Source organism: Hippopotamus amphibius, chromosome 6 (genome assembly GCF_030028045.1).
Source record: "Hippopotamus amphibius kiboko isolate mHipAmp2 chromosome 6, mHipAmp2.hap2, whole genome shotgun sequence".
Classification (NCBI taxonomy): Eukaryota; Metazoa; Chordata; class Mammalia; order Artiodactyla; family Hippopotamidae; genus Hippopotamus; species Hippopotamus amphibius.
In genome coordinates this window covers 121,282,801-121,302,067 of record NC_080191.1, presented here as the reverse complement: position 1 = coordinate 121,302,067, position 19,267 = coordinate 121,282,801, and the positions used below count along the sequence as shown (strand labels likewise).

General features: G+C 42.8%; 1 long non-coding RNA gene across 1 annotated transcript in view; it reads right to left on the bottom strand.

The window, feature by feature from the left end:
- LOC130856117 (uncharacterized) overlaps positions 1–10,797 on the bottom strand; it is a 59,030-nt gene extending 48,233 nt beyond the window's left edge. The window contains exon 1 of the long non-coding RNA XR_009054436.1: positions 10,692–10,797. This is a non-coding gene — a long non-coding RNA (uncharacterized LOC130856117). The remainder of the gene's footprint in view (positions 1–10,691) is intronic.
- Positions 10,798–19,267: the final 8,470 nt, after the last annotated feature.

Sequence of the window (19,267 nt, the reverse complement as noted above, 5' to 3'; positions counted from 1 at the left end):
TAGAGACCTCTGCGGGGAGGCTGGCTGAGGAGGTGAGCTGGGTCCTGGGAAGAATAACCGTGCTGCCTTTGGGAGTGGAGGTGGTAGCCCTGGAAGGCCTACGTCTGTGGTGGCTGTTCTTCCAGCCCAGCCAGCCACCTAGGACAATGGATGTGGACCACATCTTTACCTCCTCCAGGGCAAGTAAAATTATGACAAGTAACATTCACACATCTTATTTTGTTTTCCACCCGGGGTTTCACCTGCATCTGAGAAGTTGATTTCATTTTTTTTGGAGGTGTATGGGTAGAGTGTACTGGCAGACAACTAGCGTGGGATTTTACAAATGATCATTACCTAAAAACACTTGTATGGCTCTTACTTTGTGTCACGTGCTGCTCTGAATGCTTCACAAATGTTAAGCCATTTTGTCCTCACAACAAATCTACCAGGTTTTATCCTCAGTATAAACTCAGTGTTATCCTCAGTTCATACATGAGGACATGGGGCTGTTTCTCCCATCATGGCCCCTTCGCCCCTTCCGTGATGGTGTGGTGTGGTCCTGCCTCAGCACTGGGTTGAGGGTCACGGCGGCAGCGGCTGTGGTGTCAGAAATGCATATCCCTTAGAAAAATGGTACAGATCGACCAGCTTGCAAGGCAGAAACAGACACAGATGTAGAGAATAAACACATGGACACCAAGTGGGGAAAGCTGGGGGGGGAGGGTGTGTGATGAATTGGGAGATTGAGATTGCCATATATACATTACTAATAAAAAAATGTCAAATTGTACACTTTAAATATACGCAGTTTATTGTATGTCAATTATATCTCAATAAAAGTTCTTAAAAAAGAAAAAAAGAAATGCATATCCTTGACCTGCCCTGGCTACTGAATCAAATCTGTCCTCTCCAGTGATTCTTATGGATGGCCAAGTTGAAGACCACTGATCCAGGCCATCTGTTCATTTTTGGGGAAATGACCTGAAGGATGAGCCTTCCATTGTTAGCTAATGGCTCAAAATCAGCTAAGTGTTTTGTTTTAACGTACCTTTTCCCTTCCTTAGTTAACGTTCACTTCTCAGGTAAGGGAACCAAGCATAGCAGGGGTGGAATTAACCAGTTAACCAAGGCATATCTAAGCAGGACTTTGTACATGCAGAGGGCTGGGATTGGTGGTGCCTGGGGTTGGGGAAGGTAGTGGGGAGATGCTGCAAACTACAAGGTGTTGTTCCTGCCTCGGAGAGCACCTCATGCCCCTGTGGAGAAAAGATACCTAGGTCCCTAATGGGGCAGAGACAGAGGTACTGCACTTTCACAGCATCATCCCATCCCAGGAACAACTAACTGAAGTCAATATAACCATCACATATGCTTGGCAGAAAGAAAGAAAGAAATGGGGAGTGGGGGGGGGGGGGAGGAGAAAGGGAGGGAAAGAAAGAAAGAGAGAAAGAAAGAAGGAAAAGAATGAAGGAAGGAAGGGAAGGAGGGAGGGAGGAATGGAGGAAGGAAGGGAGCAAGGGCGGGGAGAGGAGGTGGGGGAAGCGAAGGGCGGGGGAGGACCCTACGGAGTACCCCCCCACTCCCCACATTCCTAGGAGGAGATGCCTCCGAGAGAACATGCATTTCCCCCTGGAGCTCTCTAGCTGAGAATGGATCTAACACTTAAAGATTTTTTTTTTATAACACATGGCCCCTGAATGCACAGTAATCACATCCCTTGGTTGTCAGCCAAAAAACACAGCCTGCACTGGTGCTAAAGGAAAAACCGGCTGTGTTGGGTTTGCCAAGAGAGCTATGCGTCCCATACCTTATGCAGGATTTAAAGGATTTTCCAGAGACATTTTGATTACGTGTATTTTCATCTTACGTTCTGGCTTCAGACCCTACCCTGTACGTAAGATACTACACAGTGTACCACGGCATCCTGTGTTCTGACTTCCTCTGTTGCCAAAGCTGAGAAACCAGACACAGTCCTACGATGCAAAGTCCACGCTGGGGGAGAGAAAACGAGGCTGCAGCCTCCAGGGGAAGCAAAAACCTCACAGCTGTTGACAGATTCTGACGGTGCAAATCCCCCCTGCCATACCCCTGTGCTGGCGCAATGGACATGTGGGCTCAGGACCCCTGCAAAGGGTAGTGCAGGGTCTGTTAGTCAGCTTGCTCTGTTGGTCCCTCCTGGCCTCCTGCACCCAGCCTGACCACCTGGTGACCCCTCCCCTCCACTCAGTATGGGCTGGACCCAGTCACCCCCAGAATCTCCCTCTTACAATGTGACCCGCAGCTGCTCAGAGGGCCACAGGCCCTGGTGCCAGGGTGACCCTAGCCTCTGGGCTGATGGCCATCTTGAGCACAAGGAGAGGGGTGACAAGCAGAGGCTGGCAGAGAGAAGCGGGCAGAAGCGGGCTGAGGGAGCAACCAAGCCAGTAGGCCACTGCCCTGGCTTCCCTCACCTGGCCTCACACCGCCCATTCCCTCTCACTGAGCCGGTCCGCTCCATCCTGGCTCCCAAATCCAAACAAGGCTTCACCGGCCCTGGCTTCAAGCTGACCCCTGGGGGCCTCAGAGACCTGCACAGAGGAGAGAGGTCTAACCACATGATGATTCACGTCACAGCTTCCATCACTTGTGACCTCTGGTGACCCAAAACGCAAACTTCTACCTTGGCAAAGTTCATTTGTCCCTTTCTTACAGGTCAGATCATTTTTCCTGGTTTTGTGTAAAATGCCCACTCTTTGAGCCAAACCCTTCCTTTTCTGATGGTTTTTCAGTGTTACGAGCACACTTTTCAGTGGTGGGCATGAATTTTTTCCTACTGTTTGTCACATGAGGCATGGAAATAATAACAGTGGGATGCAATGGTTTTTAAATTTTCAGCACAAAGAATTTTTTTTTAACGTTACTTGGAACCTCCATACAGAAGAGTTATAAGCCTAGTTAGTTCCGGGCTTCTTCTCTTGTGCCCTTCCCTCCACTCTCAGCTGCAGGCTCCCCTAAAACCCAAGGGCCCTGAGAACAAACATTAGGTGACCTGCTTAGGGCGGCAGCTTGTTTCATCCTTATCTTAGGCAAACATCAAGGAGCACCCGTTACATATTATAGACATACTATAGCCTGCCCCGAGTTCTGAAAACGTTCTGGAAACACAGCAAAGTGAAAGACATGTCCTCAACATAAAGGGGAGGCAGGGCAGATAAGATGTCAGCAGCCACCAACCCTGCCCAGCACAAGGGTATGACCAGCACACTTAGGGCTATGGGCTCAGAGATGGGAGGAGAGGCCAGGTGGGGCTTGGGCAAGGTTTCTGTAGATTTACATAAGAAGAGAAAGTAAAATCTGAGGTGAGGGGATGGTGGGTGCATCCAGACGAGAGGAGAAGCATGGGCGAGGGTGGGAATGTCTGCGAGGTGTCCAGGGAATGGTTAGCTGATGAATTTGGTTGGAGAATGGGAAAATGGGAAGGAGCCAGAATTCAAATGAAAGGCTAGGAAAATTCAACTCATTTCAGAGGCCATGAAGAGCCCTGAATGACTCAACTTAGGAGAAAAAAACCATTAGGAAAAAGAAAAACAAGATAAGAGCAAGAATCAGACATCAAGCTGCTCAGATGTGCTGTTTGACGTGGTCCGCAGGAAAAGAGAGGGGTCAGCAAAGGGGAACGTGGCTGACACTTTCCCGCTACTGACCCTCCCCCCGCCAAGGGTCACATGCCTTGAGGCCAGTGAAGGCAAAATCCATTATCTCCACTTATTCACCAAGCATTGCGATGACTCATGTGAAGTCACCCAGCTGAGGACTCCAGGGGGTCTTGACTCACAGGCTTCCCAGAAGAATCCTCTCCAGTAAGAATACATGATCTCCAGACACTTGTGCAGCGGCCAGCGAGAGCAATCTTCCACTAGCTCTGTGCTTCTCAGACCTTCCTCTTTCTGCCCAAATCCAGGAAACAGGAATACCCAAACCCTCTCCCAGCCCAGCCTCAGCTTACCACACAGCCAAAGGAATTCAGAGGAGAAGGGCCTTAGGTGGAAACCTCTCCAAGATCATCACAGTGAAACACCCACACATGACATGCACACACATTCTTGGAGCAGACGTGAGCAATGGTGATGAATGGGTCCTGGAAAGGTGAGGGCTGCGCTCAGCCTGCCCTGAGGGAAGGGCCCTGATGCTACAAACTTCCCTGGGGATGATGGCTTAAGATGCTCCCCCACCAGACACAGTTGATGCTAGCACATTTGGTCTGGCCAGCTCTCTCTGCCTTTGTGTCCCCTACATAATCAAGAATCCACAGGCGTGGGGAGGATGGGAGGGAAATGAGGTACAGGGTCTGAGTATCCTACACAAGGTTCCTAGACGAGGCAGTGTACGGCACCCCCTCTCATCCTGGTCCTCCAGTGGAAGAGGCTGTGTTCTGTCCAACAGCTCCACAGGATGGATGAGAATGACATCATCAGAAAAGGGGATAAAGAGGAAGGTGGAGGAAGACTTTCTGGAAGCTTATGCTGGACTTCCCAGCACCTCTACTGAATTCCTAGGAGTCTGTTCCTGAGGCTCTGGGGGCCAAGGGGAGGGCACCACGGTGGCCTTACAGTCAGGAGAGCATGTCAGCCGCAGTTCAGCCAGTGACTCAGCACTGATGGGAAGGCCAGACCCCCCTGAGGTCACCAGCTGCAGTCATCACTGGGCTTGTGCACCTTCCAACGCCCCTCCGTATCCACACGCGAGGAGGGAACACAAACCAGCCTCTTGGTGACTGTGCCGCCCCTCTGCCCAAACACTCATGCCATCTCTCCTTCACTGGCTTGCTAAATTTACATATACAATAGTGTGCATCTGATTAAAAAAAAAATCTGAAACAGTACCAAAGGCCATCAAATAAAAAGTACCAGGAAGCAACCGAAATGCCCATCAACAAACGAATGGATAAAGAAGATGTGGCATATATATACAATGGAATATTACTCAGCTATTAAAAGGGATGAGATGGAGCTATATGTAATGAGGTGGATAGACCTACAGTCTGTCATACAGAGTGAAGTAAGTCAGAAAGAGAAAGACAAATATTGTATGCAAACTCACATATATGGAATCTAAAAATGGTACTGATGAACTCAGTGACAAGAACAAGGACGTAGGTGCAGAGAATGGACTGGAGAACTCGAGGTTTGGGAGGGGGCGGGGGGGTGAAGGGGAAGCTGAGACGAAGTGAGAGAGTAGCACAGACATATATATACTACCAACTGTAAAATAGATAGTGGGAAGTTGTATAACAAAGGGAGTCCAACTTGAGGATGGAAGATGCCTTAGAGGACTGGGGCGGGGAGGGTGGGGGGGACTCGAGGGAGGGTGGGGGGGAGTCAAGGGAGGGAGGGAATACGGGGATATGTGTATAAAAACAAATGATTGAACTTGGTGTACCCCCCAAAAAATAATAAATAAATAAATAAAATTAAAAAAAATTAGGGAAAAAAAAAAAGTACCAAAGACTGTCCGAGAAATAGAAGCAAGAGAGGTTTAAGGATAGCTTTCTAGTTCTTGACACATCTGCGCTAGGCAGCTTCCCTACACTTCCGACACTTCCGTTTCTGTAGCGGAGGAAACTAACCCGCTTTGCGTATCCTTCCACTTCTGCTCTCCTCCGCCACATCCCTAAGCTCTGGCCCTTGGACTATCACAGTTACATGGCAACAAAGTTTATAACATCTTTATTCTGTTCTAGAAATAGAACTGCTTGTGCTTCATCTAGAGCTTGATTCTTAAAATTAAAAACAACCAGCATTTACGATATTCTGATTGTGTAAGAACTGTTCCCTCCAGAGGCAAGTGGACACCCTCAGAGAAGAACACGCAGACGCACCGCTAAACTGCTGTGGCCCAAAGGGAAATGAAATTAACTAAATTGGGAGGTTTGGGGGTGCGATGGAGTGAGGCACTCAAGTTGTTTTTGCCCTGCATGTTGAAGGCATTCCTGTAACTCCTATCCTTTGAGTTGGCATTAAGGATGGGAGGAACATCAGGGACCTTCAATCATGGACCCTTTATCTGTATTTTTTGAGCACCAGTTGTGTGCTGCGTATTATGCTAAGCGTTTAAGATGCGTATAAGAACAGTTCTCACCTTCAAAATTTCCCGAGGGAGAAGGAAAATCAAAGGCAGTGTGCAAAGAGTGAACACTCCAAGAACACAGGGTTTTTTGTTGTGTTTTTTGTTTTGTTCACTACTGTAGTTTTAGTCCTTAGACTAGTCAATTACTGAATTAATGACTGACCTGGGTGCCCGAGTTCTGCACAGTGTGGGGGGAGTGGGGGTGGGGACTGGGGACTGGATTGGTAGGGGGACACCTATCAGAACACTAAGGAAGAGCCCTGAGGGCGCCTGTCTCAGGCTTGAAGGCTCAGAGAGTGTTCCCAGAGAGAATTTGGGTTGGTTATTGAAGCCCAAGTAGGAGGAGGGCATGGAGAGAAATTGGGCAAGGGAATTCCCAGTGGTATGGTAGAAGCAGAAGGTGAGTTTGGGAACATGGCAGGAGATGAGGGGAGAATGACAAGAGGAAGTAATTCACGAAGGGACTTGGGTGCTGGGCTGATGGGCCTGGCCTTTATTCCAGGGGCGACAGGGAATCTTGGAGGGCTGTCCCCAGGGGAGTGGCAGCATCAGGTCTGTGTGTTAGACAGCCCTGTGTAGGCAGAGCAGGGGGTGGGTAGATGGCCTAGAGGTGGGAGGCAAGCTAGGGGACCGAGGCTGTCTCTGGGATGAGACTTGGTAAGAAGCCTAACTAAGGCTCTGAGGTTGGAGAGAGGGGCTCAGCTCTGAGCAACGTTTAGGAGGTAGAATCTGCACACTTTGGTAGCTCAGGGGCTTTGAGGAATAGCTCAGCAAAGGGTGACCTACTGATCGGGGTGACTGAGGGGGTGGTGGCATCATGCACAGAAAAGAGGGATTAAAAGAGCACGGGCTCACGGAGTTATTGACAGGTGGATCTATTTGGGCAAGCAAGTGGTAGATGAAGCCCAGGACAGAAAGATGTAGGGTAGCAGGCATGTGAAAGTGTGTGAGAAACACCACCTGTAAGGAAGAATAGACACAGAGAAGTCCATGCAGACTAGGAGAGTTGATCGGGAAAGAGTGTCACTGTTTCATTGAAGGGGTGTGTGTGAATGAATGAATGTGTATATTAAATATTTTATCCTTGCCTTTCCTCCTGGCTCCTCCCTTTTGAAGTAACTTCAAGCAGAAGACTATACAACTAGAATCTGTTTCCATTAATCTTGGGGCAAGAGCCATCAGAGGCACCACCTAATTCTTGATGTGATTATCAAGTTTCTCTTGGATTTTCAGGAAATATTGGAAGTCACAAAGATTCTCGGAATTTTTTCAACCATTGGTTTCTCTGGCAGTTAGCTTTTTTTTTTTTTAATAAGCCTTTTATTATAGAATAGTTTTAGGTCTAGAGGAAAGTTGAGAAGATAGCAGAGAGAATTCCCATGTACCCAACACCCAAGTTGCCCCCATTGGTAGCACCTTACTTTAGTGTGGTACATTTGTCATAACTAATGAAACAATACTGATACATTATTGTTAACTAAAGTCCATACTTTATGCAGGTTTCCTTAGTTTGTAGGTAATGTCCTTTTTTTGCTCTAGGGCAGCATTCAGGAGACCATATTACATTTAGTTGTCATGTCTCCCTAGGCTCCTTTGGGCTGTGATAGTTTCTCACACTTTCTTCTTCTTTTTAATGACCTGGACAGTTTTGAGGACTACTGGTCAGATGTTTATCGGATTTCCTTCAAACTGGGTTTGTCTGATGTTTTAGTCATTATTAGCCTAGGGTTATAGGTTTTGGAGGGGACGACCATAGCGGCAAAGTGCCATTTTCATCACCTCACATCATGGTGCACACTACTGACGTGAGTTATCACTGCTGATGCTGACCTTGGTCCCCTGGCTGAGGTCAGGTCTGTCAGGTCTCGCCACTGTAAGTCACTCCCTGCCCCCTTCCATACTGTGCTCTTTGGAAGGATGTCACGCTGTGTAGCCCACACTTAAGGAGTGCAGAGTTTTGTTCCCCCCTCCTTGAGGGAGGAGACAGTTAGCTCTTTAAATTTCATCCTGCCTTTTCATTTGAAGAAAATCTCTTCAGTTTCCTTTCCTGTCTTTCAGATACTTTTTTAGGAACACACAGACCTGTCAACTATGGAGCCCAACTTTAAAGGGACATTTACCAGGACTTAACATTTCTAATGTATCTGTGTATACCTCAAAATAATATATGACTAGTTTAAAATGCAGGTAGTGACTTCCCTCCAGGGAGGCACTGGTTTACTGCTGCCTCCAGGCATGGAGTTTCCTTTCGAAGCAAGCCTGGAAGGATGTCTTGTGCAGGGGTGCATCTGGCAAGCCCTCACCCCTTGTCCATCCTGCTGGGGTCATATACGAGGCTGGCCTAACTTAAAAGTCAGGAAGAAGTGAAAAACCCCACAAAGAGGAAAGGATCAGAAAGGATTCTTCAGCACTCATGTTTACAAACCAAGAGTATCACAGTAAAGACACACAACATGGTCAGAGCTTGCATCATACAAAGGGGGTAAGGTGAAGAATTTTACACCAAGACTGTAGAAAAGAAGATTATTATTTAAAGACATAGTGAAACTCCAACAAGAATAAGTGCCATGTGAGTCAGGAAACACAGCGCTTGTAATATTAGCATAATAAATTTTTACAACTTAATAAAAAATTATTGTACTCTGGTAAGATAAGACCCTACCCCCCGCTTTGGTTCCCTCCAGGGTCTGTGTGCTGCTGCCCCCGGGGCTGCGCCACAGGGTAAGGAAAAGCAAGAAGGGACAAGCCAACTGTTTTTCTCTCTCTATGTTCCTCTTTATTGCCTGGACTTTGAAGTTCAATGTCATGTAAACATTAACTTGCTTCTTAAATAAAGCCACAAAAAAGCAAACTGTAATCTGAGCATATGATTTATCCAAACTCTTTCCCATGAACTTTAAGGATTCTAATGTCTTTTCTACCAGTGTGTCTCTATCTCATGGAGTTAGTTTTGAAATAGTCTTAAATTACTATTATTATTATCAATTTTGTTATTGAAGTGTTTTCCAAAGACTGCCTATCAGAGATGACGTTAGGTGGTAATATCCATTGTGTCCTTTTAAATATATTTAAGGTAAAAAACATAATTTGAAGAATTATGTTAAAGAAAAAAACTGCTAACTGGTGGTACAAGTGGCAAAAAATAGGACAAAAATAATCACCGGCTGAAGTTTGGGACCCATTGAACTCTTGCACTAATGTTTCAAGGTGAAATTTACTGTACACAGAAAAGCCTGAATCATCTTATTATAACTTTGGGAACACCCCACAGCAGCGAGGATAGTACTTGTTTTTTTTGGCAGTCATCAGTCATCATCTACCTATATTACCAACACTTTTCTTTTATAATACAGTTGTGCTGATCATTAGAGTCTAAATCACTCTTGCAAATCCTTCAAAACAAATCACATGCCTCATTAATGCAATGTTTGCAAGACTGGTGTCAAAACAGAGGTTTCTCTGACTTTGTTTTGGAAATGTTTTTAGATTTTTCCTCTACATTATATTTTATTTTCCCCAAACTAAAATGACAAAAAATTATAGGGACTTTTCCTAACATTGAGAACTTTAATATATGTCACTATCTGAATTGCTAAAGAAACAATTTCTTAGTTTTGAGATCTTGATTCTATAAAAATGATATATCTTAATTATTCCCTCCATCACAGTGATGTGTTCTTTTGTCATGTATGTGTCACTTAGAGTTATTTTGCTGGACCTGAATGGTGTGGCCTGTATGATCTCAAATAAATGAAAGATTGATACTTAAAAAAAAAAAAAAAAGCTACTTTCCATAATCTTTTTCTTTTTCTGCACTGAGATGTTTTTCCCTGACACATAATAAAATACTTTTGAGTGGTTAATCCCTCTCAACAGCAGGAAGTCTAGATATTTATAAACTTATTTAATGCACAATTTCTGATTAGTTGACCTTTTCTAAATACTAAACTGACCACTTTCAGTCAATTCTGTCACCTCCATGATCAGCTTGCATTTATCCATAAATAAAGTCCTGGGTTGTTTTAATTTGCTTTGGAGAATTTGCATGGACAGAACAAATGGCTATTACATTACAGAGTTTTGAATTTATCTTAAAATACGAGCGCTGCTGTTTATCTGTATGCTTAAGTTCCAAAGAGCACTTTTTTTGTTTTGTTGTTATTCTGGTTCTCCACTATTATTTTATCTTTATAAATACATCCTTCAGTTTGCAAACTGACTTTAATTTGTTTATTGATTCTAGGTGTCTGTGATGATGCAACTAATTAGCTTTGAAAACACAACTATGTTATCATCATATTATTTCTAAATAATAAATTAGCATTCTTTCCATTCATAGCAATCTCCACTCCTTTTTTCCTTCCCTCCAACCATTCTCTCCATCAAACATTCATTAAGCATCTGCCTATCCCCCCCATGCTAGCTGTTGAGAATCAATGATGGATGAACTCTCAGTCCCCCATGAAGCTTATTCTACTGATTTAACATTTTTCCTTCCTGTTTATTCCAGAGGTCATTTGGACAAAACACACTAATGAAATTTATGGAAAAGAAAGCAAACATGGACAGCTTTCACTGAGTTGGAGAAAAAGTATGTCACCAACCTTTAGGTGTTGCAGGGAAATCTTTCTTCTTTGGGGGCTCAGGCTATATCAACAATTCTTCTTTTCCCCAAGAACAGGCTCTGGGGCAGGCATTCTTCCTCCTCTAGCATAAATAACCTTGGCTGGGAATGTTTGGATGGACACCAATTGGATGAGACCCAGAGCAGCAGGAGAGCCCTCCTAGAAACCTTAGATGCCCACACGCGTTTGGTGTGGCCGCGTGAGGCCTCTGGTACAGAGCTCCTGTAGAAAACCACAAATGCACAGGAAATTGGGGAAAATCAGATAAAGGCAAACCATTAAATGACACATGAACAGAAAGGAAACAGTTAAGAATTAACCCAAATTAATTTAAGGCTATAAGAGTGAGTGGTGCAACGGTTTAGTTAATAAGTAGCTGGTCTCCAAAGCTAGGGCATTTGAGCCAAATGACTAACGGTTTTTAGAGCCATCGGGGGCAGGTGGAAGGAGAAATGGACCTACCACTGAGAGAATCACAAATTGCTGTGGGAAGTTGGAGCAGGTACTGCATCCTAGACCCAGATAGATTCATATACACACTCATCTACCTATACGTACGTCTATTGGTCCATTCAGAAATACTTGTTGAGTACCACTGTTCTAGGTGATGGTTCTGAGGATATAGCAGTGAACACAACCCTGAAATTCAGGAGCCTGCTGGAGGCACAAGGAGCAATTGGCTGGAATTCAGGTAGGGATTATACAAAGAAAAAGGCAATGTTGAAACTCAAGAATGGGAGAAAATATTTGCAAACAATGCAACTGACAAGGGCTTAATTTCCAAAATATACAAACAGCTCAGACAACTCAAAAGCAATAAAACAAACAACCCCACCAAAAAATGGGCAGAAGACCTAAAGAGACATTTCTCCAGAGAAGACATACAGATGGCCAATAGGCACATGAAAAGATGCCCAACATCGCTAATTATTAGAGAAACACAAATCAAAACAATACAATGAGGTACCATCTCAAGACAGTCAGAATGGCCATCATTTAAAAGTCTACAAACAACAAATGTTGGAGAGGGTGTGGAGAAAAGGGAACCCTCCTACACTGTTGGTGGGAATGTAAGTTGGTGCAGCCACTGTGGAAAACAATATGGAGGTTCCTCAGAAAACTAAAAATAGAACTACCATATGATCAGCAATCCTACTCCTAGGCATATATCCAGAGAAAAACATGGTTCGAAAGGATACAGGCACCTCAGTGTTCACTGCATTGCTGTTTACAATAGCCAAGACATGGAAACAACCTCAATGTCCATCGACAGATGAATGGATAAAGAAGACGTGGTACATATATGCAATGGGATACTACTCAGCCATAAAAATCAAGAACGAAATAATGCCATTTGCAGCAACATGGATGGACCTGGAGATTCTCATACTAAATGAGGTAAGTCAGACAAAGACAAATACCATATGATATTGCTTATATGTGGAATCTAACCTATGACACAAATGAACCTATCTATGAAACAGAAACAAAATCAGGGACATAGAGAATAGACTGGTGAATGCCAACGGGCGGGGAGTGGGAGAGGGTAGGAGTGGGAGTTTAGGATTAGCAGATGCAAACTGGTATATACAGAATGGATAAAAAACAAGGTCCTACTGTATAGCACAGGGAACTATACTGAATATCCTGCGATAAACCATAATGGAAAAGAATATGAAAAAGAATGTGTATATATGTATAACTGAGTCACTTTGCTATACAGCAGAAATAAACACAACATTGTCACTCAACTTTACTTCAATAAAAAATTAAAAAACAACAACAAAAACTCTAGTCTGCTGAGTTTTGCTAGTTTCTTTGGAATACCAGGGCCCAAAGAACCTTCCAGTGGAATAAGCTGTCACCTGCTCCCTCATCCTTTCCCTAGTCTGAAGTCGTCTCCCCCTTTTTCCATTCTTTCAGCCTAGCAAGGCCGTGTCACCATCCACATCTTTAGGCTCAGGACCATCTATACTCAGGCCTCCAGATGGCTACCTTCTTGCTGTGTCCTTTGCCCTATGTGTGCACATCCCTGGTGTGTCTTTTGTGTGTCCAAATTCACTCTTCTTATATAATAAAACCAGTCAGATTGGATTAGGACCCACTCTAACAGCCTAATTTAACTTAATCACCTTTTTCAAGGCCCCATCTCCAAATATAGTCACATTATGAAGTAACAGATGTTAGGGCTTTAACATAGGCAATTTGGGAGGATATGATTCAGCCCATAACCCCACCCCTCCACCCCCTGAAGATTCTTGCTGTTTGATTGCCCTGCGATTCACTGGGTGGAAAATGGCACGAACCACAGAGAAAGCCAGTCTTCCTAAAGAATGCATGACTCAAACCAAGAGAGAAGAAAAAGAAACCTGCACCCCCTTATGCATACCTACACTGTATTGCAGAGAGATCCTTCATTCATGCCCTCCCAGGATCTGAAGCAACTTCCCGAGTTTTAAGAGTGACAGGGGAAGTTTCTACTAGAGGCAGCTGAAATGCCTATTTTGTACCTTTCACATGGGAAAGATTCAAACCTTGGACCATCAGACAAAGGAGTTTTCAAAGGTCTCCATTGCTTTAGAGGCAAACTACAATGTAATAACAGAGCCAAGACAAGAGGAAGTAAGAGAACTCTGCAAGGCACAGTTAGTAGTATTCTGAAAATTAGCGTTTCCTGTTTGCTTCAAACCTCCTTCTTCCACAGAGCCCTTGCTCAGTGTTAACAGGTCCTGTCTGCCAGTGGCTCTGGGTCAGTTCACTGAAAGCCAGTTGTGTCCATCTTACCTTCCTAGTCCCTGCCAGTTCCACCCCTTCCCCTCCCTCTCATCAAGTTTCTTCAGTTGTTTCTAATCCGTCACAGTCCTCCCCCTGCCATTTGTTCTCACTTCCCCCAGTCCTTTCAAGTAACTTTTGGTTCCTCCAAACCCTCAGCCAGTTTCCCCTCACCCGTCAATCCCAGTCTGGCCAAATCACTTCCAGTCCCGCAGATCCCTCCCCTGACACTCCAGTCCTTTAGTCCCTCCCACTATATCATTCCCTAGCCCCACCCACTCTGTCCTAGCTCTTCCTACCACCTCAAAGGAGACAAAGGTGTCTTAATGATGATTTTTTTTAAGGTTTTTTTTTTTTTTTTATATTGGAATATAGTTGATTAGCAATGTTATGTTAGTGTCAGGTGTGTGACAAACATTGAGTTATACATATACATATTCTTTTTCAAATTCTTTTCTCATTTATGTTATTATAGAATATTGAGCAGTTCCCTGTGCTATACAGTAGGTCTTTGTTGGCTACCTATTTTAAATACGGCAGTGTGTACATGTCAGTCCCAAACTCCCTAACTATCCCTCCCGCCCCCAGTCCCCCCTAGTAACCATAAGTTCGTTCTCTAAGTCTGTGTGTCTGTTTCTGTTTTGTAAATAAGTTCATTTGTATCAATTTTTTAAAGAGTCTACATATAAGCAATACCATGCAAAATTTGTCTTTGCCTGACTTACTTCACTTAGTATGATAATCTCCAGGTCCATCCATGTTGCTGCAAATGGCATTATTTCATTCTTTTTAATGGTTAAGTAATATTCCATTGTATATATGTACCACATCTTCTTTATCTATTCATCTGTCAATGGACATTTAGGTTGCTTCCATGTCTTGGCTATTGTAAACAGCAATGCAATGAACACTGGGGTTACATGTATCCTTTTGAACCATGTTTTTCTCTGGATATATGCCCAGGAGTAGGATTGCTGGATCATATGGTAGTTCTATTTTTAGTTTTCTGAGGAACCTCCATATTGTTTTCCACAGTGGCTGCACCAACTTACATTCCCACCAACAGCGTAGGAAGGTTCCTTTCTCTCCACACCCTCTCTAGCACTTGTTATTTGTAGACTTTTAAATGATTGCCATTCTGTCTTGAGGTGGTACCTCATTGTATTGTTTTGATTTGTGTTTCTCTAATAACTAGTGATGTTGAACATCTTTTCATGTGCTGATTGGCCACTTGTGTTTCATCTCTGGAGAAATGTCTCTTTAGGTCTTCTGCCCATTTTTTGATGGGATTGTTTGTTTTTTTGCTGTTGAGTTGTCTGAGCTGTTTGTATATTTTGGAAATTAAGCCCTTGTCAGTTGCATTGTTTGCAAATATTTTCTCCCATTCGGTGGATTGTCTTTTCATTTTGTTTATGGTTTCCTTTTCTGCGTAAAAGCTTCTGAGTTTAATTAGGTCCCATTTGTTTATTTTTGTTTTTATTTTAATTACTCTAGGAGATGGCTCAAAAAAGATATTGCTGCAATTTATTTCAGTGTTCTGCCTATGTTTTCCTCTACGAGTTTTATAGTATCTGGTCTTACATTATGGTCTTTAATCCATTTTGAGTTATTTTTGTGTATGGTGTTAAAGAATGTCTAATTTCTTTTTTTTTTTTCACGCAGCTGTCCAGTTTTCCCAGCACCATTTATTGAAGAGACCACCTTTCCTCCATTGTATAGCCCTGCCTCCTTTGACGTATATTAATTAACCATATGTGCATGGGTTTATTTCTGAGCTTTCTATTCTGTTCCATATGTCTATATTTCTGGTTTTGTGCCAGTACCATGCTGTTTTGATTACAGCCAAATTGCTTACCAAAAACTCTGTACCAATTTACACTCACATCAACACTGAATTCTATGAAAAGCCTTGATGTCAGAAACACTTTCACCAACGTTACTGTTCTTTTTAACTATCTGATAATATGTTGTGAAAATAAACATATTCCTGTTGTTTTATCTTGTATTTTCTTGATTACTAATGTTTAAAACATTGTCAAATGTATTTCGGTCAACTGTATTTCTAGTCTGTGAATTGCCTGTTAATATTCTTTGTCTGTTTTTCAACTAGGTTGCCTTTTTCTTATTGATTTACATATGTGGGCTATGTCTTTTATCTTTTATATATTTCATGAATATTTTCTCCTAGATGTCTCTTTGCTTCTAACTAACTGGGCTGCGACAGACTGAATAGCCCTTAAAATGCTGTTATGCAGATATAATGGAATACTGGCCAAATAAGATTTTGCAGAAATGTTCCAAGATTGTTTTAAAAATTCCATCCAGTATGAATTGTTTATAAAGTAAACTTTATAAACAGGCATAAGCAGAAGTAAATATGGTACACTGAACAGTAAATCAGCTTTCAGCAAATGGGTCTGCTTCCTCTATCAGCGTATCTGTCTCAATACCTCAAAATGTGACTGCATTCCTTTGGTTTATATGTCTATTTCCCTTTCCTTCATTTTCTTTTTAGTCATATAGCAATACGCTTTATTAAAATACACATATATATGTAGACAATTGTATCAGAAGGTTTTGTGTCTGACCAATAGGCATTCCGCCTTTACCCATGATAGTCAAGCCCAGATTTTTTTTCAGGTACTCACTCAAACTTAATTGGATTCTCTAATTTACTACTTGATTTATGAATTTCTGAGAAAGTTACATTAAGAGGAGGGGTAGGAGAAACTCAGAAACCAGGTCCTTCAGTGTGACTGTGGGTTGCTGGAACCACATGGGTGACCACACTGGGAGAGGGTCCACTCACTCAACAACGATGTAGTGAGCCTGCCTTTGTACCTGTTGTGGGTTCCATTTAGAATGTGCTCATACAAATTCTAAAAGGGGTCTAAAGTGAATTCGGTGCGTGGTAGTTTGCAGAACTGGTGAGCTGGCAAGCCCAGTTGATACCTACTCTTGTAAGGGCCTTAGGTGACAGAACTTGGCAAAGCTGTGATGCACAACAGACCTTGGTATCCTGTCTGACCTTAGGGGAGAAGGGACTAAATCAGAGCAGGGAAGGCCTTCTTATGAGGGACTTTGTACAACTTGAACTGACAGCTTTGTTAATGTAGTGAGATTGCATATGTGGCAAGAGGTCTGCGGACTCTCAGGTTACAAGTCAAATATCACAAATATGTTTTTGACACAGACTCAGAGAACCATGAAAAACACAAAATTCTTTAGAGCCCTACAGTACATACTTGGGCCCAGTATACCAGATGAGTATGCTACAAAACAGATACAATGCTTACTTAGAGGAAAAGGAATCTTCTTTTCCATGTGTTCTCTTTTTTTTTTTAAATTTATTTATTTTATTGGCTGTGATGGGTCTTTTTTTTTTTTGCTGTGCGCTGGCTGTCTTTAGTTGCGGTGAGTGGGGGCTGCTCTTCGTTGTGGTGCACGGGCTCCTCACTGCTGTGGCTTCTCTTGTTATGGAACATGGGCTCTAGGCACGTGGGCTTCAGTAGTTGCAGTACATGGGCTCAACAGTTGTGGCTCACAGGCTCTAAAGCGCAGGCTCAACAGTCGTGGTGCACGGGCTTACTTGTTCCGCAGCATGTGGGATCTTCCTGGAGCAGGGATGGAACCCATGTCCCCTGCACTGGCAGGCGGATTCTCAACCACTGCGCCACCTAGGAAGCTCCCTTCCATGTGTTCTTTTAAATTTTTTGTTATAAAATACTTCACATACAAAATAATTTAATATGTAAGAGATAAAGGTGAATAAACATCACATATCAATCATCTAGCATAAGAAACATTACCAATCCCTTTGAAGACCCTATGTATATTCCCATTTGATACCCTGAACTGAAAACAACTCAATGCCTACTTCTCCTCATATGTCATTGCCCAGAACTGCTTCGCATGCCCAGACCTAAACATGTCATTTCAAGGGTAACAAGACCATCATGATTGCTTAGACAGTGGTTTTCAAACTTTTTGGTCTCAGAACCCCTTTACAGTTTAAAAAATTATTGAGGATGCCAAAGAGCTTTAGTTTATATGGATTATGTCTATCAGTAACGACCATATTAGAGATTGAAACTGAGAAAATTTTTAAATATGTATTTTAAAGTTATAATAATAAATCCAATACTTAATGCACACACACATACTTTTTAAGAAAAATATATTTTCCAAAATAAAAAGTAATCAGTGAGAAGGGCCACACTGTTTTACATTTTTGTAAATCTGTCTGGCTTAATAGAAGACAGCTGGATTCTCATACCTGCTTCTGCATTCTAGTCTGTCCTAATATTGTTTTGGGTATAAGATGTATATATGAAGTACATGAAGAAAACTTGGCCTCACAGAGATAAGTAGTGGGAAATGAGGGGAGTATTTTAATAGCCTCTTCAGATAATTTTGGATATTTTTATTTGATACTACACCAAAACTCAACAAATGATAGCTTCTTAAGGGTTAGTAGCAATGTGGAATCTAAAACTATATCAATGAACTTTTCATACTCCATTACATTAGAAATCCATTGGACTATCTTGCAATTGGAATAGATTTTTTTTTTTACCCATTCATCAAGGTTTTGTAACATCATACATTGCGTATTTGGAAAATATTGGTTCATTAAATGTAGTGCTATTAAAATATGTCCACCATTCTTTGGTCTTCCTCCATTTAGGAGGTGGAGCTTAATTTCCCTCTTCTTGAGTGGGGCTGTACACATGACTCACTCCTAATGAACTGAATGTAGTAGAAATTACAGAGTGTGACTTATGAGGGTAGCTCATAAAAGACATCAATGCCTTTGTTTTGCACTCTCTGTCTTGGATCACTTGCTCTGGGGGAAGCTAGCTGCCACGTTGTGAGGATACTTAAAGCCTGATGGAAAGGTCCGCATGATGAGAAACTGAATCTCCTGTCAACAGCCATGAGAGTGTGCCACCTTGGCAACAGGTAGTCTAGCTCCAGCCACACTTTCAGATGACTGCAGCCTCAAGAGACAGACAGCTTAGGACTTCCCAGGTGGTCCAGTGGCTAAGGCTCTGTGCTCCCAATGCAGGGGGCCTGGGTTCAATCCCTGGTCAGGGAACTAGATCCCACATGCATGCCACAACTAAGAGTTCACATACCACAACTAAAGTGCCCACACACCACAACTGAAGTTCCCGCAAGTTTCTCCCAAATTTGTGACCCACAGAAACTGTGAGATAATGTATATTTGTTGTTTTAAATCACTATGTTTTGGAGTAATCTGTTATGCAACAACAGATATCTAATATGCTGAGCTTTGCAGACCTTCCAAATGTTGACACATTTCATTATTTAATATATGTAAATAATCACATTTGCTAATATCACCACCAAGCTTATCAGAAAAATCTTTTAAGCATGGGAAGCTGGCAAGATTTATGGTAGTTTGGTAGATATGTGTTTTCCAAAATTCTAATTTTTGCTTAAAAGACCAAATTTTATCATTGGCAACAATAATCTCAGTTGTTTCTTTTGAAGTGACAAGCTGACTTTGTTCATTTTCCAGAAAATGTCTACTAAATACCCAAGTCCAAAAGAAATCACTGTCGTCCAATCATTCAAGTAAAAGAGATGCTTTTTAGAAGTGAGTCTAGTGCAGCTAGCAAATCAAACGAGCACAGAATTGCTTTTTGTTGAGCAAGTGACACCTACTATCACCTCCAGGGGAGGAGTCCCACTGCATAGAGGATAGCAATTGGTATCACAACACCTGCCACCAGAGTAGCAGCCCCAGGGTGTCAACC